The sequence below is a fragment of the Cyanistes caeruleus genome, chromosome 19, assembly GCF_971803275.1.
Source record: "Cyanistes caeruleus chromosome 19, bCyaCae1.hap1.1, whole genome shotgun sequence".
Classification (NCBI taxonomy): Eukaryota; Metazoa; Chordata; class Aves; order Passeriformes; family Paridae; genus Cyanistes; species Cyanistes caeruleus.
Window position 1 is genome coordinate 2,675,808 of NC_141719.1, and position 26,703 is coordinate 2,702,510.

Consider the following 26,703-nt stretch of genomic DNA (forward strand, 5'->3'; position numbering starts at 1 on the left):
CTGACAGTGAGCTGTGGAGTGTTTCTCAGAGTCAGCATAAACATCCGATTGCACATCCTTTATCCTGGCTATTCCCCTCTCACCACTTAATGCTTGACAAAATTCTGATAGGGTATTAGAAAAATAAAAAAAGATATTAAAGGCAATCATATCAACATTTACACGAGGCACTAACTTAAATTCTGGCCTGTTCTAATCATAAATTTTCTTAATATTAGTTAAAACTTTTTATTTTGGTGTGATGTAATTGCCTGTGAATATCTGCAGTACGGTATCAAGTTTTAAAGCTGCTAAATGTTTCTTGGCCTCAGTTGTTTACACAGCTTTGCCAAACTTTAATGATTTGAGATGAGATTTTACAGGTGAACAATCTGCCTTCAGCAATATTTTCTCTTTAATTTATATCTAAAATGACCTTCTTGGATGAGGATAGAAACAAAAATAACTTTTAGCTAAGTTAAAGAGTTCAAGTAAATTTTTCCTTAAAAATTCTTCCCTGCCTTTTTCAATTTGGATCAGGCCTTTTATTGGGGATGTCCTTCAAACACTATGGGCAATCTACAAGCTTTTGTAAAGTCAGGGTTTGCATGACCTCAGAAAAACCTGCACTTGCAGAAACCTCAACCCATTTGGGGCATGTTCTGATGCCTCAGTTTCAGCTGTGACATTTCCCAGGTTCTGCACTGGTTCCTAACTCTGATCTCCACACAAAGTGTCAGCAAGGTCTCCTCACAGCTCAGGCACACACAACAATCCTTCTCCAGCCCCACAGCCAAGGACACCGCTGCAGCTCCAGGCCCAAAAAGTGCAACCAGCAGGGAATTGAGGAGAGCAGCCTGGGAGGATGGGACTGCATCACCTGCAGCTGCAATTGCACAATTCAGCCCAACTGGAAATGGACCAGAACTGATCCAAGGGTGAAACTCCTGAGCCAGGGCCCATCCTGGCTGCAGCCACGGCCGGGCTCTTGCACTGCCCAAGGTGCATCCTTGGAAGGGCTTTTAATAAATCCCTGCTTTATTCCTTTAACCCTGCCCAGCCTCTGCTCCAGGAGCCTCTCCAGGCATCAGCCCCAAGCACAGGGATGGAGCTGGCCTGTTCCCAACTCCAGTGGCCACTGCAGGCCACACCAGTTTGGGGGCTGAGGACAATGGGTGGGGTTTCCTGTTAGGAGTTGTTCTGTCTGAACTCACCATCCCTCAGCAGAGCATAAAAAACTCTTTGTGTGCTGCCAACATGGAAGTTTTTGTGAGCCAGTCCTGCTCCAAAGGACACCAAGATCAGGTAAAAGAGAAATCAGTGCTGCCCATCACCAGACACATGGAGGAAAGGTCCTTATGAAACCTGCATCAAATGAACCCTCCCTGCTCATGAGAAAACCCAGGAGATGATTTCCACTGAATGAGGAAGTGTGGAGCTTCCAGGCTTGGCACCGGGAGCACCCAAGCACAGCCAGGACCAGGAGCTCTGATATCCCTGTTCTGAAGGACCCACCTGAATCCCTCAGAGGGGATCAACAGCCTCAGGGCCAGGCAAGGCCAGGAGCTTTCCACAAGTCAGCCCCACTGGCAGCATCAGGAGCTTGGCACTAACCAAGTCAGAGGGCCTGGCTCAGAAACGCAGCTCAGCAAAGCCAAAAAGAACAGACTGACCTATTAAACCTTCTGCAAACAGCACTGCAAGAGCCTTTATATTCCCTGAATGTTTGGCAAAGCTCGAGTCAGGCTGGATTCTAGAAGCTGGCAGAAATGAGGGGCTCCTTTCTGCTTTGAGCTGACTTGTTCCCTCCAGCTCTGCACACACTCACAAGGACTTCTGGTATCTGAGACTGGGGTCACTCAAACCAAGCAGACAACAGGAGCTGATGGACTGGACAGCAGCTGGTTTTAGGTTGCAAGGGAAGGCACTGAAGCATTTTTCCTTTCTTCTTCTGCCTTCCCTCTACTTTTTTCATTCCCCAATTCCCTCTTTTCTCAGCCCAAGTCCCTTAATCTCAGTGCTGATAATTGTAATCACTCTAATACCTCGCCATCTGAGCAGCTCAGAAATGTCCATCTCGGGCCAGTCCGTTCTGTGGTGAGGAAGGATGAATATGAAAAGCACATGGGCTCCTCCAGAATTTTAATTTAAAACAAATAGGGAGTCAGGTTCAGATTAATGACATTTCCACCAAAGGCTGCCTTTTGTTGGGGGTTTCCAAACCCACGCTGCTCTTTAATCAAAGAAGGAAAATGATGATGGGGGGTGACAGTTGGAAAAGCTGATGGGGAAAGGCTGGATTTTCTCCAGGCTCTACTGTTCTGACCCACACCCAGAGCTGTGGTTAACAAATCAGGGACATGATTCCCCCCTTCAGCTGCTGGACTTGGGCAAAATATTCAAAGATGGTGGGTGGTCAGCAGAGAAATCACTGCCCAGCCTCTTCCAGGGAGAAATGGCACACAGAAAGGCAGTTCAAAAAGTGACAGTGAGAGCAGGGCCTGCAGGGTGGGAACTTCTTTCCCAGGGCAAAAGGAACTTGTTTCACAAGCAGCAGAGGGATGGTGGGCCCTGGGAGGAGCTGATGACCTCATTAATGCTTGAAGTGGGTCAAAACTTTGAAGTCTTTGAGGGACAAGTCAGGATGGGCATTAAAAAGCAGCGATTGTAATCTGGATTTGTACTACTCTACACCTCAGGTACACAGGACATTGGCATTCCAGCCATGTACCCAGTTAGAGATTGTAATTTTAAATTAATTTCCTTAGTAGTTCTTGAAGGACAACAAATTTGTCTAACAAGACAACCCACTTACTCCACAGCCCAGCATGCTTCCAACACCGCAGATATTCAGGGCTGGCTCCCTCTTTCTGTCTCCACAGTAGTGATTCCACCAAATGTACAACAGCTGAGAGAGGTTTGACTAGAAATGTCAGAGCCACAAGTGGATCTGGTTGATAGTTTTCCAACTTTCAGACATTAGCTGACTTCTAATTTACCTCACACAGAGTTTTCTTCACTGAATTCTTTGCTCACTCCTACAAGATTTGGGGTGAAAATGCTCTAATTGTTCTTTAACCATCAGTAAAGCATTGGTGAGACATGATTTATCAATAAAAAGACTTAATTTGGTATATAAGTCCAAGAAGGCAGCTACCAGTGATACCCCCACACTGTCCAAGCCCAGGAGTGGCTGCCCTAAGCTTCAGCTCCCCCAGCAGCTGGGGACACGGAGCCCACAGCCCATGAGAAAGCCAGAAGCATCAAGAATACAAACAAATGCTCTAAGCTGAAAATCCAAAGCCTAAGAAAATCTCCAGCCCAGGATGAGAATGAGGTGACCCACTCCAGGAGCAAGGTGACCTGTTTTCACCCCATTTCTGATGCTCCTGATCCTCTGAGTCCCCATGCAGCCTCACTGTGAAATCCATTTGAAACATCACAGAGAGTTTGTGCATCAAACTAAAAATGAATTCTTCTACCAGCCCAGCCCCCTTCCAGGCCAGCAAAAGGCTCCTGCTTTCTCTGCTACAACATTTCACTGCCCTCTGCCTTGTCAGCTCACGTTCTTCATGGAAATCAGGCAAGCATTTGATTCCCTTGGAAATCCAAATTGAGATGCTTGGGCTTATTTTATTCCATTTTCTTAAGCCCAAATAGAAAAATAGGTTTATACACATAAATAAAAAAATAATAACCTGCCATTTAAATCCTGTTCAGTCAATTAGCTCAGTGCCTCGCTCTGAGCTAATGCAATCGTCTTTCTTTGTTTGCTCCTATTTATACTGCTCTTTAAAGTTCATTAAAATCACTGCTGCTATCTCACACAGAACAACTGTTCAAAACATCAGTGTCATGCATTCAAAAAATTTATGCTTTGAAGTTCCCTCCTTTACTCATTTTTATTCAGCTTTTTTCCTCTCCTTTTCTTTATTCTTTCTTTCTTTTTCTGTATTTTTCCCCCCCCTTAATGACTAAACCAGTTTTATGCTCTTCACAGTTATTCCAAAATCTGTTCCTCCTGACACGGAGCTGATCCATCATTCCTTGCTCATAACCCTTTTTCTCATTTTAATCATTTCTCCCCTCCCTCGCTTTGGCTCTCTGCTAAGTCCATCACAGCTTTGTTTTTATATCCTCGTCGCTGTATTTTATAGCCCAGTAAAACCTAGAAAGCTGCTTCAGACAAACACAGCCATGCCAGCCCTTTGATGTTTGTGTTTGTGTGGCAGCTTGCTGGAACGTGTCAGCACCGAGACAAAGCCCCACCGAGCCACCAGCTCTGGGTGCATCACGGAGCAAGGGCAGGGACAGGGGGACAGGAGAACAGAACAGGCATCCCCACCTGACATAAATCACCTTTTTGCCCCATTTCCCCTCTCTGCAGCCAATTGCTGCTGATTTTCCAGTGTGAGAAGCTCCATGGGACAGAGGATGTTGATTTTGCCAGGGTATCAGCCCTGGGAGATCCCTGCACGGTGCCAAATAGCAAAAGGTGACATCTCCAGACAGGGAGAGCTGCTCAGCAGTGCCAGCCAGCCACAGCAGAGCTTGCCAATGGCACAGCCAGGCCCGGGAGCAGGTGGAGGATGCCTGTAAAAATAATGGGGGTTTGGCTGTAAGCTGGCTGGAGCAGGACGAGAGGGCAGCTTCACTCCCCTGCATCCTGAGGATTGTGCTTGACAGTTCTGCAGCAAATCACTTTTCTCATCCAGTCCTGCCCCTCCTACACCTGCAGGGAGCCGTGGGACGAGGTTTCCAGTGGAACCTGGAGATTATCTCCACTGTGGCCAAGGACAACCTGCTCAGCTGCCATAAATCCATCCTGAAGGAGAGGGGGGAGCCCTCCCCAATTCCAAACCTTGCCCTGACTTGCACCAGGGTCCCCCCATGTCATATCTTGGACAGGAGCTGCTGCCCCAAAAGCTTCTGTGCCTAAGCAGACAACTCAGAGTGCCTTTTCTAGGGCGCAAAACTAGTCCAAAATTAATGAACGTTAGAAAGAGAATTATTTTCAGAGCAGTGCTGTACCTGGCATGTAACACTGCCTCTCCTGGGACCTGCACAAAGGCCAGTTCACAGAGCACTGGGAGGAGAAATGTGGAGTGATTCTGCATGTGTCCATCAAGTCCAGATCACAGACTGCCCTGTTTTAACCAGCAGCCTACTCTCTTCTGCTGGTCTTCAACAGATTTTCAAGGCTTATAAAGACAAAATAACCTGTGTGGTTATTCAGGAACGCATCAATAAATGATTTTAGTTGCTTATACTCAAATTTTGTTTTGAATAAAACACTTAAAAACACTGTTCAAGCTGTACATAGGTTATGTTACTCTGTAATTTTGTACCTATGCCCTTTAGAAACTGAAATTTCCCACTCCCCCAGAGGAACTGGAGAAACTTCTGTACTGAGAGTGAGCAGAAGACCTCTGTCAGGAGCCAGCATTGGTTTTCAGCCTGCAGCAATTAACAAGTGCTGTAGACCATCACTTAATATGATATAAAGAGCACTGCCAAATCTCAGGATTATATCTGGAGCTTTACTCTCAGGTCCCCTGTGTCTGGAAACATGTGATTCCAAGAAAATCTCTGCTTTAATTTTTTTTTTTTTTAAATGCTCTTCTGAATTTTATGTCTGCAGAGAAAATTCTGAAAATGCAAACAGTAAAGGCCATCAAAAGCAGAACCAAGAGTTCTGTATTAATGTATTTATAGTTTTAAACCTTTTCTTCTAGGCAGTTTCTGGAGTTGAGGACCTGTTTCATGGTGTCACAGTGACCAGTGGATGCTGTAAGTCATCCCTTAGTAGTTTTTTTTTCTAAAAAAAAGACTTTTGGCCCTAGCCCAAAGGGTCAGCAGGTGCCTGGGACACTTCACCACCACCGTGCCACCACCATGAGACACCACCCCATCTTTGCCATGGCTTTTCAAAGATTAAAACACTATTTCCACTTCTAAAAGCTGGGTAACACCAGCTGGGGGATTCTGTGGTTTGGCTTAGCTGAATGCAGCAGTTAAACAGCTCCTGGTGCCCAGGTTCTGTCCACAGCTCTTTCACCTCAAATCCTGTAAGAATTTGAAGGGCAAAGCTCCCTTTCTGGTGAGCTGCTGAGGCACACACATGGCAGCAATGCCACGCTCAGCTCTCCCCACCAGTCGCTGTTGTCTTCCTCTTCTGATGACAGCTTGGGAGCAGTAGAGAAATCTAATTTCTCAACATCAGATTTACAGCTGAAGTGGGCCCCTCTGACAAGGGAAGGCATTGTGCTTATTCAAGCTGATCAAGAACCTGAGAGCAATTTCTAGGGAAAAAAAAAAAGGTCTGCTTTAATAGAAAGATATTGAAAGTGAGCTCAGAAATTGCTTTGGGTTTCAGGTGAACAAAGCACATGAAGGATTTGATTTTCAGCTGCTTTCCCTTTCTTCTTCCCCCAAAACCATGCTGTTTTCAACAGGAATGTGGTACACAAACAGCCACAATGCACTGCCCAGACCTCTGTGCTCCTCATTTTCACACAACAGGGAAAGTTGCTGGGGTTTGATCCAGCTTGTACATCCTCCAGGAAAAAGAGTCTCCCACACAATGCCCAGCAGGAACTCAGTGCCACCTATTGCACAGGACTACTAAAACACAGTGATACAGCAAACAAAACCCCACAGCACAGGGATGGTGGGGTCAGAGCTTGCCCCCTGTGCAGCACACCAAGGGTTAACAGCAGAGGGCAATAAATGCACTCTCAATTTTGGCCAGTTTTTACACAGCTAACTCATCTGCCCTCGAGATATTCTCCTCCAGGTTCTTGACCACGAGCCTGAAGTACGGGGTGGACAATGAGCAAGATTTTAGGGGGTGAAGAGTCCTGAGCAGGTACCGTGCCCCAAAAACCCTGGAGAGAAGTTCTGGGTTGAAAAGCCTGAACCTGCAATGGGGTGGAAAGGTCTCTGCTGTGGTTATGGTCCCTTGGGTGGGGACCTAAATGTTTACCACTCTGGTTGGAGGCCTGGGATTCAGACTTGCTGACAGTGGAGGTGCTGATGGGCACACAGAGAACTTCCAGATACAGCACAGCTGGGAAAGACACTGAGCTGGGACAGACCCCATACCTCCCTCTCCTCATATTACTGCCCCTTTCTAGCCTCCCACGATGCTGTGTCACCCAAACACACAGACAAAACCCAAACTGATTTGATTTTTGATGGTTTGTCATCAAACATCTCCAGCTGCAAAAGCAGATTCTGATTCCCTGTCTCCTCAGATATCAATTCCCTGCTTCCCCTCACCCTCCTCTTGCCAGTGCCAGCTGAGTTCTGTTCTAGCTCCACACAGATCCTGGCAGTCCCCTGGCCATGCTCAGTAACCACAGCACAAAAAAACTCCTTGGTGGATATTCACAGGCTCTCCCAGGCCCCTCAAACCCCTCTGAAGGACTCCCTCAGCAGCCCTGCTCTCACACAATCCCCTACTCCAGGACAGGGATGTTTGCCCCCAGTAACAACACTAAAAACAGGATTTTGGGGTGTCTAGCCCAGGCAAGCCAGCAGCTCAGGAGCTTCTGGTAAGGAGCCTGCATGTGAAAAGAAACAATCAGAGCGAAACTGCAGAAATATCTCTGAGGATAATCATGTCCTGAGCTCCTGCCATGATGCTGATAAAGCCAAAGCAGGCAGCAGTCCAGAGAGAGCCGCTGGGGAACAGGAACGAGCACACACAGCCCCTCGCTCGCACAGGCAGGACATAAAACAGAAGCACAGAATTTATCCCACTCCACACTGGGCTGGACTGGACTCTTCCCCCTTTGGCTGGTGGAATAGTGGCCAGTACATTGCCTCTCACAGCAACTCTCAGTTTGTTTCCAAAGAGTTTTGCCTGTTTGCAGACATGCTAATCTCTCACAGACCTCATCGCTGCTCCAGGGGAAGGACCAGGCTGAGCCCCAGGGGCTGCCAGTCTCTGTTCATCTTGTGCCCACCTGCCATCCTGCTGCTGCTCATGGAGACAGCACAGAGAAAACAGAGGGGTTTGGGTGCCCAGATTCTGTGCTTCTATTTGTGGGAAAGAAAATCAGTGGGAATGTTCAAAGTGGGAATTTTATTTGCTTGAATGCAAGTTCAGATGGCGAATCGGAGCCAGCTTGTCCAGGGGACTTGCATGTGGCTACAGCCCTGCCTTGGGCATTTCCAAGGGCCCCAACTGCTCATCTTTGCAGCTTGAAAGACCTTTCAAAGTAATTTTTCAAACCTCATAACTGCTTCCAGAGTCCACACATTCCTTCTGCCTAGCATAAAACTCCAATAACCCTTTTAAACCACAAAACCAGCAAGGAAGCACTCAGAAGCAACCTGACAAAAACGAGAACTCCCTTGTACTCCAGCAGCCTCAGGCCAGTTTCTGGGAGGAAAGCAGGGAATGGACACAAGGCAAGGGATCCACTGCAGCTGTGAAGGAAGAGATTCCTGTTTCCAGCACAGCAAGGTGGCCACACCTTTTTGGCCCTGCTGATGACAATTCCCTTGGCTCCTGAGCCCTCTCTCAGTAGACACCGTGCCCTTTCCATACAAAACTCATCCCAGCTCGTTCTTCAGGCTGCCCCTCTGCCACAGACACAAAGGATGAACATGGCAAATGGTTTCTGATGGAAAAAGCTCCTCACTCTGACACAGAGAATGGACCTAGATGCTCCATGGCAGTCCAGAGTAAAAAACTTCCCAAAGCAACTCATAAAAGGAACATGAAGAACTGCTTTTCTCCTATTTCCCCTCCCCTTTCCACATTTCATTCTCTGGAGAGTGAATAACTCCAGATTCGATGGAAGAATGGAGAGAAGGACTCCAGGAATGACTCACTTGCTGCTGCCATTCTTCTCACTGACTTTTCCTCCCTTTTGAACATGGCCTTGGCTGGTTTCCCAAGCAAGAACTGAGCGAGCTGACTGTTCATCCATCTCTTTTTAAATTACTTTTGTACTGCATTGAATAATTGTGCCTCCATTTTACTCCAGGGGTAAAGGTGACTAACTTAAAGGTGATTATCTTTTGTTAATAGCCTGCATTACTGAGAAGGATCTCAGAATTACCTTTGTAGTCCTTCCCCACACTTTAATGTTGCTATTATTATTAATACTGCTCTTTCAAACATTTTTCTCCTGTCATGTGGAAGCAGCAAATGCTGCTTCTCAACCTGATACTATTAAGCAGAAAGAACCCAGGGCATCACATCACTTTTTTCCCTTAAAAGTGATGGGGGTCAAGTCCAGCCATGAATGAGAGCATCACTCGATCAAATCAATGCAGAATGGCTGCAGCCAGGTTTCCACAGTCAATATCCAAAATCCAGTATCCAAAATCTGGGATCTGGGAGCATAGAGGAATTATAAAATATGTTTTTTAAATAAACCCATTTTCACCCTGCTGATAGCCCTGCACTGGTAGCCTTTCTTCCACCTGCTCCACACTGCAATGCCATCCCAAATCAAGTGTTTGCAAGCCCATCTTCAGAGGCAGCATCAGTGACTGCAGGTTTTTCTCCTCAGGTTTCAGAGGAGCTCATCAGCATTGCTTCAGGAGGATCTTTACCCAAGCCAGGTCACACAGGACCTGAAACACCCCATCAGGAAATCCCAGCACACCATGAATAATCTGTATTAGGCTTACATTTTTCATGGCCCTGACTTTCTGCAGTGTCTGCTCTAACAAATCTCATTTGTCAAGCTTTCTCCACATTGTCTGCTGAACACTAAGTCCCAACATTGCTTGATAGGTGTTTGTGAGCACTCAAAGGAAGGCTCTGCAAGGACTCTCTGCCCAGCACCACTGCTTGACCACAATTCAGTGAAGAAATGTAAAATCTAAAGCCTGCTTGGTGCAACTTCAGGCTTTTTCTTCTTGTCCTGTCTGTTGTTCCCTGGGAGCAGAGCCTCACCCCCAGCTGGCTGCACCTTCTCTTCAGGGGCTTGTGCAGAGCCAGAAGTTCCCCCTGAGCCCCTTTTCCTGCTCCCTCAGCCTCTCCTCATCAGATTTTGTGCTTCAGCCCCTTTCCCTTCTTTGGACACATTCCAGCTTTGCCCAGGTCAGACTGGGAGAGGAGATCATGTGGGGCTACTGAAATCACTGGAAATCCAGTTCCACTGCCTGCTCTGACCTGGATCTGGGCTGGAAACCAAACCCACGTGTGAGAAATACAAGAGGCCAACTCCAGAATGAAAATGTTCCCCACCAGGCACACAGTGTGGTTCTGCCACCTCCTCTTCAGTCTTCCCATGCACAAGGAACCAGTGTGAATCTCTTCCCAAAAAAATGAAATAAAGACCCAGTGAGCAGCACCCTGAAGGGAAAGGAGCTGAGGGAAAGAACCCCTGAAGAAAGCAAAGGCAGCAACACAAAATCACACAATCTGTGGAAAGGCCACACGTCCCCAGCCCACTCCAGGGAAGGGAGAGCCCCACTCCAGGCTGGGAGCACCTTCCTGTGCCTGATGAGTTGTGCAGTTATTCAACAACTCATCGTCTGTCACTGCTAACAGCTTCACACACAACCAGAACTCCCTCAGCCTGCTGTGCACATCGCGGCCAGCAAATAAATGTCCATGGCTGATGGCCTCGTTTCGAAGCAGAAATTCCACTCTGGGACTGACTACAGAATATTTAAGATTAGTCATTGCACTTGTCAGATGATTAAATCCACTCAGCATTTGGCCTCTCATCTTGTCATACCCATTTATATTAAAATCATCAGGGCCTGCCCTGCCCACAGCACTGGATCATTCAGCAGAGGCTGGGCTCAGGTGGATAAAGTGCTGCTATATATCTCAGGCCTGAAAATAACCTTTCAGCTTATTTCCACTGTGAAACCTGCATTTTTGTGGCTGCAGTCAGGCCAGAGAGCTCTCCAGGATGTTTGTTTAACTGCCCAAAACAGTGAGCCAGGCAACAGAGCCAGTAACACAAAACCCCATTTCTCATCCTGGTTTTCAAGTAGGGTTAAGCAAGTCAAGGGAAATGGTCTGAGAGGCAAGAGGGAAGAAAAATATATGAGAAACTACATGTAAAAATGTCTCTTTGAGAAAACAGTGCTTGGTTCTGAGAATAAAATTCTTACTAGAGTCAGAATAGTCCTTCCCTGAAGCAGAAATTTTTCCAGTGTTCCCATAAAAATGAAAGCCATAAAACAGATTTTCAATTCCAAAACATACACATTTTCAACTGAAAAGCTTTCAAATGTAAATAGTTCTGTTGAACCATGATGTTCTGGCTTAGAGTTACTGCTAAAGCGTGGATGCTTTTTGAAAGCAGGAGATATATTCCACAGAAATTTGTATTTAATTAAAATGCTTCTTTTATTTTTTATTTTTTTTTAATGAAAAAGAGTTTTGGCAGGGAAGTCAGAACAGGCTTAGCTGTGGTAAGGACATTTGAGTGTGTCCAGGATTTTTTTCTTCTCTGAATGATATCTTTCCTTTGGCTTCAATTGGACATTGCCCTGCAAAAAAAGTGGTTTTAACCCACAAACACCCCCATCAGCTCCAAGTTTGACACAAATACATATTATATATATACATAATATATTGGTATTATATCACCAATAATACAAATATATTATTAGTGACAGGAAATCTTCAAGTAGTTCACTAATTCAGTTCAGCAGCTACATTTTGATAAGTTTGTCTAAAGCTGCAAGACCCAGAAAACAAGACTTGAGAAATATTCCATATGACTTCCCCTGAAGCTTGTAGGAAAACCACAAGAAGAGCTTTTCTTCAAGGTATTTGGAAACCTCAGCTCCCAGCTGGATTGGAGAAGGGCAAAGGCAGAAGGAAATGAAAATCATCTGGGGAAATGTTCTTAGGCTGCTTAAGAGCTCGTGGAAGCCTCTGTCTGGATTTGGGTGAAAGAAAGAGGCAAGGGCAGCTTCAGGAAATGAAGATCGGAGGCAAAGATGCTGTTTGCATTTCAGCAATCTCGAGTTTCAAAATGGCTGAGAAAGGTGAAATTAGACCAAAGACTGTCCCACCAGCAGCTGTGATGGTCTGAACTGGTAAAAGCTCTAAAGCAGCTGAATTTAGAGGTGGATAAAGGATCACACCCAGACCCATTCCTCAGTCCCACATCTAGTCTTTAATCTCAGCACGACAAACGTGTCCCTGTCCAAACTGAACAAATGAGCAAAATTCTCTCTGAATGGGGTGAAAAAGGAGACTTGAGTCTTTTCAGTTTAAAAAAATCCTCTCAAATTACTGCACGCATGCAAATTACATGTAAATGGGGCCTGAGCTACATAATCACCAGGAAGTCAGATGCCCAATGTCCACGTGGGGTTCCTGGGAGTTTTGGCAGCTCCCAGCTATGGAACCATCACTCAGGATAGAAAAAACCTTAAGGGCATCCAGGATGTGACTGATCAGCACCAACACCACCTCCAAGCTTCTCAAAGCTCGTGGCTGGCTCACCAGCAGCATGTTGGCTGAAGAGAACGTGAGCTACAGGTCAGATGTACAGCAAATATTCTGATTTACAGAGTTGAACTGCAGCAAAAGTGCCTGTGCAGGTGGGAGGGAGCAAGGAGGAGTTTCCTTCCTCAGCCTCCTCCATCTGGCAGAAGAAATCATTCAACACCAGGCAGAGTGGGCTGAGGAGCAGCTGAGGGAGCTGGAAGGGCTCAGCCTGGAGAAAAGGAGGTTCAGGGGGGATTTTCTGGCTCTGCACAACTCCCTGCCAGGAGGGTGGGGCCAGCTGGGGCTCAGGCTCTGCCCCCAGGGAACAGGAACAGCCGTGGCTTGACCTGTTCCAATCCCCAGCTGGAGCCACAGAGGGGCCTCACCCATCTCAGCACAGTCACTTTTCATGGGCAGGTGGTGAGAGCAGCTCCAGATCTGGCTGCACATCTCACACTCAACACCTCCATTTCAGGCAAGGCAGAGGACAGCACCAGTACTGTGTCACCCAGCGATGATGGGGCCACAAACCATCCCCAAAAAGGCTGGTGAAGACCACCAGCTCCCAAGGAACCATCCCAGTTTACTCTGGGGCAGATCTAACTTTGCTCCTGCACAAGACATAGTAGAAAAATATGAAAGCCTTGCTCATGAATCACTGTCAGCCTGTGACGAGGGCTGTCCAAGCTACAGCGAGATTAATTGCTCCAGTCGTGATTCCCTCTCCAATCCCCTTCCTGCCCTCTCCAGAAGTTGAAGGATTTGGAAGCCATAATCCAGCAAACGTGGCTTTTCTTTTCCTTTAACCTGATGGTATTTCGTGTGGATCAGCTGCAAAAACATTTCAAGCCCCTGCACAATCTTTGAGCAGCTCATGAAGGGGCCACGAGGTCTCCTGGGAAACCAGTGCCTAATTATGGAGGCCAAGATGTCCTGCAGCACCATGACCAAATAACTCTTATGTGCTGGGCACCCCTCACAAATTGCTCCTGCTGCTGATTTTTATATTTTTCTCTGTCTAATCACCACATGCAGCCTAAAACAGAGCAGCGTGTAAAAAAGTCAGTGCTGTGGAGGAGCACTAAGAAGGACTCTCCTCATCAGGGCAGGAACTCACATGTGGAATGGAGAAAATACTGGAGAGTTCACCAATAGCAAAAATCACCCCACTATGATAGTTTTTTGACTTTAAATTACTTATTATACACCTTAAGATTCTAAAACCACATCAGTTGTTGGAATAAAAAGAGGAGGGCTGAGATTTCCCTTGTGCATAATATTCCAGTTCCTTTTACTGTTCTCCAGAAGACAGGAAACCTGCCCTGAACTTCATCTGTGACTGTCTTCAACCAGTAAGAGATGAGAAATGGGAAACAACTCAAATGCATCTCAGTGAGAGAAAGAAAATCTGCTCTGATTCCACCTGAGCCCAGGTGACCTTTGAGTAGGAACTAAGGTGAGGATTTAAACTGAATCTCCGTGGTTTGGTGTGCCACAATTGTTTGAAATTATTGTAGTTTCAGCCATTCCCTCCCTTCCCAAACCAAAAGAGTAACTCAGTGACTTTTGCTATAGAATGCTAGACCCCAGGAACATCTGCTGACACCAAAGGGGTGAAAAGTGGAGGTACAGCCCAGGGTGATTGGATTGAACGCTTGTTTGAGCTGTGCTGGCATCGTTCCCCCTTCTCCTGATAAAAGGAGGAGACAGCAACAACTTCTCTCCATGTAGGAAGGAGACAGCAGCTCCTCAGAGTCCCAGGTTTGTGAATGATGCTTCACAAGTCCCCTCCATTTTCCACAGCCACACAAAACTGCAGCTGGCAGGCAGACCAAACACCAAACCCAACAGAAAACGTGATCCTCTCGGAGGAAAATTTTACCTTCTCAGCCAGAAAAAGAGCAAACTGTCCCAGAGTGCCTTGAATTTAATAAGGAATGTTATTTTTAGCTTTTATAGATGAAAATGTCATTAAAAGCAAACATATTTCTGGGGGGAAAAAAAACTAAATTCCTTGCAGTTTGGAGTCTTTTGAAGGCCACCTCTACTTTCAAGAGAAGATGATGGGTTATAATAATAATAATAAAGCTAAACAGATTGGACATGTTTTTCCTTTCCACACAAAGTGCTGCAACATTGCTTCCAAATAGATAACAATGTAATTTCCTTCCATTTAAAAATCCATTTATTGCCACCATGTAACTGAGAGCCCAGCCTTCTCCTGCCAGAGGGACCATCTGAAGTCTGGCTGAAGGGGCAGCACGTGGAATCCCATCACCAGGCAGATGGCTCTGAACCCAGCCATGTACAACTATGATCAGCTCAAATCCACATTCATAAACTGAGCTAAACTGAAAACTCTGCCTCAGCAAGGAGCTCAGCTCATTTGGGGGTCAGTTTTACTTGTCCTAAGGGCTGCTGGCACAGAGGGTAAAGTAGGAGGGTAACTTGGAACCAATCTTCACAGAATGCTTTCATACCCCATGAAAACATCCATGAGCAAAGTAGTTTGCAGGAAAAAAAAGTCACCTGGTGCTTCAGTTGTAGGAGCAGAAAGCTGGGCTCTTACTCCATCTCTGGGCATTCAGCAGCACTCACAACTCAGAGATGCAGCTCTTCTGTGCCAGTGGAAATCAGTCTTCTTTTATGACAGGACCTAAAGCTGGATTTAGGAACCGTTCTGGGAACCACATGGTGAACGTTTTTGCTCAAATCCTTGTCAATCTGAAAATCTTCCAACACTCCTCAAGAAATATATGTCAGAGGAGTAGTTTAATGACTTTATCCATGTGGATCTTGCCACCTCCTTGCTCTCCACAGCCCCCTGCACTGGTTCTCAGAACTCACAAAGTGAGGAATGTGGAATTTTCTCCAGGATAAACACATCCACCTACAGGGTGAGGGGGATCTGACTCTGCTGTAACATTAAGAGAGCCCCTCCTGGACAGATGGAACATAACCAGCATCCTTCCCTAGGTGTGATCAGTGCTGATCCCAGAACCCCTCTGAGCCAGATCATCGTGGTGCCCCCCGTGGGGAGCAGCTGGAGGAGGGCGAGTGTCGCTCCACTGGGAACGGAGAGAACGACACAGACTCTCTTGTGTGTTGAACAGGAGAGTGAAGTTTATTATTCTTGATCTTTTATAGACACGTTTGAGAAAGTCCAAGAGGTAAAACTCTCATTGGTCATTAAAGCAACACATCACCAGCACTGGTTAAGTGGAACATCAGCCCTTGACTGTTCCCCTAAACACCACCTGCAAAGATTGTTGTCCTTTACCAAGGACTGTTTGGATTCTTCCTCATGTTTTCTCAGGCCAGAATGAGAAGCCTGTGACTCAGTTTCACACAGGCTCTATTCCCTTCTTTTTGCATTTAACATCCACAGGTGAGAGGCTCCAGCTCTGCCTTGCAAACCTTTCACTGCAGGAGCTGAAACCCCACAAATCCAAAAGCTTCCAGGTACTGCTGTCCCTCAGCCCCCCACATCACTGGGGCCACAGGGGTGTCATTCAGAGTCTAATTTACTGATGGAATAAAACATCACCAGGAAAGCTTTAAACCAAGCACAAGTTGTATTCTCAGATGTTTACGCTGAAGGATCCATATTCTGTTTCCTCTTTGCAGCCAGGAATCCAAACAGGATAAAGCAAATGGGAGGGTTGGACAGAGCAGAAGTTCCAAAACTGTACATTAAACACAGAACCTGCACATCCCTGTGCCCAGGGAGCAGGGAAGCCTCAAGATATTTATGGTTTTCTTCTGAAAAAGCCATGCAACACAGTCTTGCTCAGTATTAACTCAGGAAAATATCATTTCTGACAAGGGTGGGCTCTAAACCAGAGCTTTAACTCTATTAATTTTAATCTCTGCCTCTCTGGGCTGTCTTGATGAATTTATTCTTAACACCAGAATAATTTCCCAAATGATGTCAACCAGCTTTTCTTGGAGGCCAGTGGACCTCTGCCAACCTATGGTGATCCATATTTACAAGGTTCTTTAACAGGTAAAATTCAGATACTTTGAGAGGTCCAAATAATAAAAAAGTAGCACTGAATTAAAGGGCTGAAAAGGGGGACAATGGGCAGACAGATTTCAAAAGCCTATTCATGTGCCTTTGCTTTGGAAGAAAGAAAAAAAGTCAGAAAAAATCCCATATTCATGTCCCCACAGCCTAATTCAGGGAAACCACAGTGAAGTGGGAGATTGTTACGTACAGGTAGAGATATTATAAAAATAAAAGGCCTTATAAAATATGGTTTAGGCTCTGCTACTCCAGCTAAACTAGCAGCTAGCTTGTAAGTTCCCATCAGAAAAAAATCAGAAGAATGAGAAGCAGTTAGCACAACAACCTCTTCTGGTAAGAGAACCATCTGCACTTACAGAAACAAGGAATCTATCCCATAAAAATCAATACACAAAATATATAAACTACCCAGAAAAAGAGAGCTTTGATAGACATGTAAAATGTCATTTCCCCACCATTAAATTGAGTAGCAAGAAAGTCATGAACCAATTAGAATTACACACAAAGTCTTGCAAAGTGTATAAATGTGGACTGTAACATTAAAAATTAGCTTTTTCTGCATAAGCAACTGAGTCCAGTCTGCTTATTATTGCAACAACAGACCTGATTTATCAGTGCCACAAGTAGATGGAAATCCAGAGGATGCTTCAATATACAAAGCCCTCAACCTCTACCCACTATGGATCAGAGGCATAATTTTTAGAAGTTTTTAGAAGGGGTGAGTAAGGAGTAAGCAGGTTGTCAGGTCAAGCAGTTCCATGTCTGTAGGACTGATGGGCAGCTGTGAAAAACCCTCCCCTCCCCAGTGTGTTCCCAGGAATGGCTGAGTAAATGTCCCCAGAGCAGGCAGCCGTGCTTCTGCTGCCACTCAGCTCCTTTACAAACCCCTGCCTCCACCACAGCCAGGCACAGACAGCTCTGCTACTGCACAGCCTTTTTTTGGCCACACAAATATGACACGACAAAATTTCAGGCTCTAACTTCCTTCCCAAATAGCATGAAACGAGTAGAAACAGTTCAACTCACTTTTCAGTCTGCTCTCAGTGCAAATTAACTCACAAATTCTGTCTCTGAGCATCCCAGCATGTCCCAAGCTTTACTACAGGCAGAGTGAGATCAGCATTTGCTTGATGTGGTTTTTCTGAAGTGGAAAAAAAAAATAATAAAAATTTAAAGAGTGGCATACTATTCACAAAGGGGTCAACAATACAACAAAATAGGTCATGTCATCTTAATTGGGAAATCATAAATTTGGGGCTGTCCCCACCCCGGTAACACAGCAAGGATCTTTGTTCCAAGCATTAGGCAAAAGCCAGTACCCTTAGCCAAAACAACTTTTTAAGCAAACTCTCATTGAATAAATCTTTCACACTGAAGGGAACATTTTTCAGTACTCTGTTTTTTAACACCATTAACTTTAACTGTCAAGCCTGACAAGTATGGAAAACTGTTTTCTTACAAAAGTTAACACAAAAAACATTTTCCACTAAAAGGACTTTTACTCACTACACATTAACTCTCCATTTTACCATTTAACTCTAATTGCTATTTTTCTCCAAATTTCTTTTCCTCTCCAAGATCTGGACTTTAAAGAGTCCAAGCAGCCAGAAATCAGCACTTGTTTATAGAAGTTCTGTGACATGGCTAGGTTGTAGTGAAGTAATTATATTATAAAAAGAAAGATCTGGGAATAACCATGACCCATTAATCACATTCATTCACATGCTGCTATTCATTTTTCCCTACTGTTTCCAAATGTCTAGGTGAATTCTCAAAAATACTCAGGAGTTTAAAAACATTTGGGCACTTTCAGAGCTGAATCAGAACATGAATTAACAGCCACATGAGAATAAAATCAATTAGAGGACCAGTGGGCTGCAGCCACCAGGCTCAGGGGGCATTCATCTCTCCTCACTTCACCTTCTGAACATCACATTTAGTCCTGGGTATCTCCTTAGGCAGTGGAAAGCATCAGTACCTCCTGGTGAGGGAGTGGAGCCTGTCTTTGTGTGTGGATGTGCCTCTTGTCTCCAAAGAGGGGAGGAATCAATAAGATGCTGAGTGAATTAATCTGTATCCAGATTAATTCTTAATTAGTCTGTATCTGTGCTTTAGTAAATAACAAGGTTTTCAGAAAATTCAGTCCTGGGTTCATTGTTGGTTTTTTTTTCCTTAAAATCTCCATCTAAGCTGGTAAGAAACAAATAAAACCCCTGAACTGCTCCTAGATCAGCCTGTTTTTGTGAGCCCTCCTGTTGTGCTGGACACAGGCAGCTGAGCTGGGAGCTCACATCGTGTCAGAGGCCCTTGGAGTAATCGATGACAAAACCAGATGAGACCACTGTGATTTTGACTTCTGACCCCTGGGATAACACAGGTCACAAGACTTCCCAGAACTGATTCTAAAACTAGAGCAGAAATACTAGGAAAAGAAAAACCATGTAAAAATTTCCAATGAAACAGAGAGCTTCGTATTTCTCAGTGTGCTGTTGTGAGTAGTTAATTGCTCTCACTGCTGAGTGTGGTTTATGTCTAGTCTGAGTTCCTCTACCTTTGGTTTCTCTCTGCTGGGTTTTATTGCCTTTATTTGCTGGACTGAACTCAGATTTTTCACTGTATTTATGTTTCTGCCCATCAGAGTGATCAAAACTCTCCATCACCTTCCTCTCTTTCAGATGATGCAGAGTGTCTCCTCCAGTCCCCAGTGGCTGGATGTGCTTTCCAACCATTTCACGAGCTCTTTTTCTCAATTCTCTCCAACTGTTGATGACAACATTTTCCTTCAACTGCCAAAGTCACCACTGCAAACTGCAGGAGGAGTCCCTTCCTCTTTGTCTCTGATATTCCTATTTTATACCCCCAAATATGACATTTTTCTTCTCTGTCACACTCTCACACAGGGGTCTGTGCTTGCTGATGGTCCCACAGCTCCACACATTTTTTTCAGTGCCAGTTCCCTGGCCATGGCTCAGCTCTGCATGGGTCCTATTAAAACCTGTTGCTTGTTTTCATTTAGGTTACTAATGGGACCTGAATCATTCTGCCCTGGTGATCTGTCTTTTATTTCAGTGATCTTCAGATTACCACAGAGGTAGATCTGTGATAACCCCCAGGACTCCATTAGAAGCATGTCCATTCACTGATGAATTTCCATTTAAAACTGGAGAGCACAGCAGTTTCTTATCTATTTCAGTGGTGCCTAAATGGTTTTCTATCACCCCAGTCTTGTATAAGGAGTTATTTGTATCCAAATGCAATATTTGCAAGGGACCACTGGGTGTTCCAGGTTGGAAAAGGCCTCAGGAGGTCACTCCCTCCAACCTGCAGGGTCAGCCATGGGATCAGATCAGGATCCCCAGGCCTTCCCAGAGGTTCATCATATCAATACTATTACATTTATCAACACAATTTGTAATCTTCCCAGAAAAAAAAAAAATCTAATTAGACAAGAACTATATTCTATAAGCCCATGTTGATTGACACTACTTGCATTAATCCCTTTAATTCTTTACTAATTACATGCCCTATCAGCAATTCCATTATTTTGCCTAGGATTAATGTCAGGCAGAAAAATCCGTAGTTCTGTGAGCCACCTTGTTTATCCCTTAAAAAATAATGGCACACAGCTAAAGTTCTTCCACACAGATGTAACTTGCTGGTATTTATTATCTCTAATTAAGAGCTGCTATACAATCCTCATTCAGTATAAAAGGTATTTTATTGTTAAAGGACATGATCACACAGTCTCCCTTTTTCCCTTGAAAGGAATAGAAATATTTATTGAACTCTTCAAAATTCTGTTCAATATTACTAACAACACTATCATTTTCATGTGGCACTGAGCTATTGTAAACATAGTTATTCCACTCAAGAAAGAGAGCTGCATTTCTATGGGGATTTCATTTTGAAAGCCATATGTTGGAGTCTTGTGCTGCAAATACTAAAAATGTGCTCGGAATTCCTAAAATTATACTTGAAAATATCCAGACACAAAAACAATTGCATCTAACATAGAAGAAATTCTATATTAGACCTCATTTTTGCAGATCAAGGGGAACTGATGACAGAATGTAAAAATATAGCAGCAGCTTAGGTACAAGAGACTGATTTGATTACATTTGTTATGTGCAAATAGAATAAAGTCCAAATGAGTAATGTATCTACTTGATGATTTTCAATGCCAGCTTAACAAAGCTGAAAATAATTACAAAGCAAAACAACTGAAAGAAAGAATTTGAGGGGGAATATGTGACTGATAATTGGGAACTGTTCAAGATCATTTTCCTCCCTACACAGAGGAGCCACAATCCCATGGAAAAGAAAGAAGGCTGAGCTGGCAAAAAGCTGCTCTGGCTTGGAGGACAAGCAAAAGCCAAATCATGAAGTAGAAAATAAATGGGAAATTCTTCTCCATAGAAAAGCAGAAATGGTAATGGCAATGAATAGAAGACAGCAGTAAGAAATTTCACAAAGCTGATAATGGATGTACGGGCTGAAGGAAAATAAAGATATGGGTGACAAAAGAGGAAATGAAAGTTTTTTGTCTCCTGTGTGCAGGTCACAGATTCAGGTCAGTAAAAGCAGCAAAGGTGCAAGACAATGTGCTGGCCACTCTCCTGGGATGTAGAGGCACAGAGGAGGTGACAGCCTGGCAGGGACAGAGCCAAGGAATGACCCATCAGGATGGGTTCCTCTTGCGGTGGCCATGGCACACACTGGGTGCCCCTGCACCATTAGCAGCAGGACCCTGGGACAGGATTTTGCCCAGCCAAAAGCTTCAAGGCATCTTCTAGAATTAAAAACCAGCATTGCTGCGCTCAGCTCTTCCCAGCTAAGCTCGGACCCGTGGCTGCACAAGTTCTGGGTAGTGACACACATTACATCATAATGCAGTGATGTAAAAGCCCATTACATCATCATTGTGCTGTGCTGCTGCTCCACCCAACCCATCTCCCGTAAAACAAAGGACCAGGAACAAGGGAAGTGCAGAAAATCCAAGGCTTCAGAACAACCACATGTGCAGCAGGCAGAGCCATTCCCAAAGCTCTGGTTCCCAAAGCACATGAATGCTCCAAAGCCTCCCTGACCCCCACATCTGCCAGGTTTCCCCCCACAAAAATACCCCAGGACATGATGACCACGAGATCCTGATATAAAGTGTGCTGGGTCGCAGAGAAGCAGCAAAGCTCCTTGAGAATGAACCCACAGACAGTCCTGGACATGCACAATGTCCAAAGATCCAAAACCTGTAACTTCATGTCTGCACTCACTGAGTGTCTCCCAGCATCACACAAACTGAGCCAGTTCCCAGCTAGGGAGGTCAGGAGAACACTGGGGCAGGTTGTCCCACAGCTGGAGCTTCTGCCTTGTTCATGGCACAGAAGACACTGGCCTCACCAGCCCCAAATCTCTTGTCCTGCAATGACACCATCCAACAAAAAAATGAGGACCCATAGAACCACAGTTGGACTAGATGATCTTAGAGGTCTTTTCCAACCTCAACAGTTCCGTGATTCTCGTGAAGATCCAAATGTTCTGTCAGCCTTCTGTCAGATGCTGCCCCAAATCCAAGGTGCTTCTGAGCACTTCACTAAGAGGATACACAACAAAAAGCCATTAAGGTGGCTCAGGTTCACATGGCTGAGCCCAGAGAGAACAAAGAGTTCACTTTGTATTCCTCCCCCAACCCAGCATACACAGGATGATCTGCTTTAACACAGTGGAACAGGACAGACACAACCAGATGTCCCACAAGCACCAGCTGCTCTCTGTGCACACAGCAAACCCTCCCTCATGATGCTTCCATGACAAAGATTTCTTTGCAAACCAAGGTTGTTGAGGAAAGTCCTTAAGGGTTAAATTCCCTCGCTGCCTCCTCCTCTTCTTCACTCACTTCCCTCCTCCCCTCTCCAGCAAAGGATCCTTGTGAAAGATCCGTGTTCTGTACTCGATATGCACCAAGAGAGACTCTGGTCTGGCCTTTCTAATAAAGGGCAATTCCTTTGCATTCTCAGAAGTCCCTTAAAAATCAAACTCAGATATTTCTGCTGTATTATTACCCTGGTCTGTAGATGTCTTCAGACTGAGGAAAGCCATTTGCTCTGCAGGTGTGACCTGCTCCTGCACTGCTGAACCATTTCTCTCCGGTAAGAAAAGCCCCTCTAGAGAAACTGGTGCTTGGAGCCAATTAACAGAGCTCTTCCACCTTCTGTTTTGCCAGTTTTTGTTGGCAGCTGTGTCCAGTCCCCGTGGCTGCGACGCCAGTCCTTACAACGTGCCACATAAAAGCCAAGCTGGGGAAACAGCGTGTGGAGCCTCAGGAAAAAGGAGGTGCCTGGAACACTGCTGGCCTGACTTTTTTCCTAACCTGTGTGCCATTTTTAATGATTCACTTCATGATTCAGCTTTCACAGCACCGCTAATTAACTCTGGAGAGCGTAAGGGCTGTGTGGCACCGAGATAAATTTAACTCTGGAGGTGAGCAGAATTCCCAAAACAACGAGCAGAGGAGAAGGACTGTGGGAGTCAGCCTGGCTAAGGCACAGGGTCAGCTGGATTTCACCCCTGATAAACTGAGCCTAAGTTTTAAGCCCTGGGAAATATTTGTTCAAGCCAGGATGAGCCCAAGTTCTCCTCCCAGGAGCCTTTGAGGTTGTTATGTTAAATGTTTCAAGTTCTGTTCTCCTACTGGTTATTTGTGTTTTGTTTCCAGAATGTTCCTCCCCTAAGGTTATATATTGTTGTACCCTCCTTTGTTCCTGTCTTTGGCTGGTTGCCCCCCCTCCCACCCCCAGAGTTCCCTGGGTTACTTTGTTCACTTTTTGGGCATCATCCTTATTTTCTTTTATTCCTTATTAAATTATTCTTTTTCTGGTGCCGACCATGGTTCCCACTCCTAATTATCTTCTCACCATCCCTTGGCCCTGAAGTCTGGGGACCTAAAAGGTTTGTCATGGCCACCCTTGCAGTGACAAAGGGTGTTCCTGGAACCAGGGGGAAGTGGGGAGTGAATACCTGGCTCCCCAAGATGCTTCTGACCACAGGGCCAGCTCTAGTTATCCACAGAGAACCACCTGGGATGGGAAAGGGCCGTTCTGTAGAGCCCAAAGGGAAAGCTCAAGCTCCTCAGCATCTTGGCCAAAATCCTCACAGATGAAAAGACTGCATTAAACTCCTCAAACTACTGCCTAAGAAAGCCCTTCTTGCTTTTCCAAGCAGACAGAATGAAGCAGGGAAGGAATTTAGGTCCACATTAAGTTTAAATGCAGGGCTTGGAATCAAGGGACTTGTTTGGGTTTAGATTCACAGATTCTTATCTCTTCAGATGTGGTAGCCTGACCTCCTGCATCATCCAGGTCATGCAATTACATTTAAAAAAATCTGTATTGAGCCCCTTAACTTCTGTTTGAGCTCTGGAGTATTTCTGAGGAAGACATGCATTCTTGATTTGAAGAGATCAAACCATGGAGAATCCCTCACATACCCTGATAAACTGTTCCAGAGTTTAATTACCCTCACTGTTAAAAATTTGTGCCTTATTTCCAATTCGAATTTTTCTGGCTTCAGTTTCCAGCCATTGGACCTTGTCAGCGCCTTTGAGAGCTCAGTTCAGGAGCACTAAAGCATCAGATACCATTTCCATCTGTCAGTGCTTAAACACAGAAACCTCAGTAGCTGATTCTCATGAGGTTTTTGGCAGGATCTGAACTACCAGCAGTAACTTTTCTGTCTGTCTTCAGAACTGACTTGGAAGCCAAGTAAAAATGGTGAATGAAATTGTTTTTTTTGTAATTAGTGATTCTTGAGAAAGCTGGGAAATACATAGATCTGATAAGAAAATCTTGAATGAATCCTGATTTTATCAGAATTCACTCTTTTCTCCACTGAAATGTTTTTCTGGAAGAGCTCAGCTCAAAGGATGGCATTGACACCCTGGGAGCTGAGGGTGTCACAGACCCCCGTGGCATCCACCTTGGAATGGGAGAGATCTGGACACGTGGAGTGGCTGAAACTGCACAGAGTGATGGAAACATGAAACTGCAGCTCCACTGGGGGCTGGATCACAACTGAAACAACCTTCTCTATTGTGACTGCAGTGGAAATGAACCCAGAACCCCAGAATGGTTTGAGTTGGAAGATCAGCTCATTCCACCCCAACACCTCCCACTATCCCAGGCTGCTCCAAGCTCTGTCCAGCCTGGCCTTGGACACTTCCAGGGATCCAGGGGCAGCCCCACCCTCACAGGGAAGGATTTCTGTCTAGCATCTAATCCAAATCTCTCCTTTTTTCATTTAAAACTGTTCCCCCTTTTCCTATTGCTATGTGCCTATCACTAGCTGCTCTCTTCCATCCCCAGCAGCTCTGGAAATTAACTCATCCTGCAAGAGTGTTGAAGGGTTTTCCTTCTCCCACCTCCCTCCTTCCTCTCCCATGGAGCAAGTTTTTGACAAGCAACTGGCAAAAATAATCCACAAGTTCAAAGAAACATTGAATGCCTTCATCAGCGATGCGATGGGACAGGCACTCCTTGGCAGCTGTCCCTCTGCAAATGGTGATGTTTTCTCTCTCTAAAGAACCACTAACAACTTTTAGACAACAAAAGCAAGCGTGGAGTGAGAGCCAGACACGACTCCTGCATCCAGGCTGCCTGAATTTGAAAGCTTGGCACAGTCACCCTGCTGCTGGGTGAACTTTTGTTTGGGAAAGTGGGGACTTGTGATGGAACTGGAGTCACAATCTCATTTCTGGAGCCACCACCACAACTCCTGCGTGGGAGATGTTTCCTCTGTGCTGTTCACGAGGCAGCTGTTGGGATGGGCTCTGCTTCCTGCAGAATGGAACTTGCCTGATTGAGGCAATGGTACCATATTCTGCCACTGAATTAATCTGCCATAGGACAGGCAGACAGAGTGCTTGAATACGCCCAGAGCCCAGTGCATTTGGCTCTCTATCACCAGAGATATTCCCTCTATGCAGGCAGCCTCCATCATGATCAGGGAAAAAAGGAACCAAGTTTATATGCTAAACAAATATATATTTTCCAGCCTGTCAGCAGATTATTACTTCACCCTGAGATATTGCTTTCCCCACTGCTTTTCTTACTTAGCCTGGAAGCAGAAGATAAAATCACAAAGAACAGGACTCTCAGGTGAGACTGTATGCAAGATTTCCCAGCTGCATGAACTTGGATAAATATTGCAGTAAACACTCAAGGTGTGTTCAATTCAACTACAGACACTTTTTCTCATGGTAAGTGTTCAGAAAATTCAAACAGGTTACAAAAGTCTATTCTTTCCTACAAAACACTAAGTGCTCACCTGAGGGAGAGTGATTCCTGCACCTGACATTCACTTCTATACGGCCAGATCCAAAATGCTGCAGGGAAGAGACTCAGGCAGGAGCTCAGAGGCATTTTTTGGAGGATGATAATTCATTAAGAATCTGCTGCAAAATCAGAGACGAATCTGGAAATGGAAAAGACCTCACAAGCTCCCCACCTTTCCCCTGGCCAGCACAGGATTGATCCCAAACCTTTATCTGTCCACAGAAGAGGAACCCTGCAAAAGGGATTTCTGTGAACCAAGGGAACCCAAATGTTCTCTGACCTCTGGGCCAGCCCAGCCCACCTTTGCCTGCTGCAAGCCTGGTACCTCTCTCAGAGTCAGATTTTCCAAGAAATCAGTCAGCAGGAGGTCAGGCTCTTTCCCCACATTCTTCAGGTCCCATAGATTCCTGTTATGAGCCTATTTTTGACCCTGTAACCTTGGCCAACTTAATCTTTCTATTATCAGGAGGAAATAGTGATGGCTTTTATTATATCTACCTGTCTTAGATTTCTTGTACCCAGAAGGATGACTATGTTTTCTATTAAGAAGTATCTTTATTTTACCATATCACTAAGGAGGTATGCAGGTCCTGAAAGCTGTTCAGCCCAACCATCTCACACTTAATATTTTTCTTTGCTAAAAAAATGTCAGGAGTTACTAAGGCCCTAAATTAGCAAAACTCCTAAGTATAAATGTAGCTTAAAAATACATGCTTAATTTCCATTTAGATCATGGGAAATTACAGCCCAATCCCAACAGGCACCTCCAGTTTTTTATATATACATTTATAGATATATAATTACAGGTTAGCGGAATAAGTATGCCTCAAAGCACGTGCCTGAATGAGTTGCTGAATCAAAGCTCCAGCACCCTCCATACCAACCCTGCAGCAAAACACGACAGCATTATTTGAAACACCATTAGCAGCAAGCACATCCCAATA

At 45.1% G+C, this 26,703-nt stretch overlaps 1 long non-coding RNA gene across 2 annotated transcripts in view; it reads right to left on the reverse strand.

Annotated features, from left to right (window-relative positions):
- The window catches only part of LOC111937227 (uncharacterized), an 87,483-nt gene that overhangs the window by 60,453 nt on the left and 327 nt on the right, over positions 1 to 26,703 (reverse strand). The gene's annotated exons all lie outside the window — the stretch shown is intronic.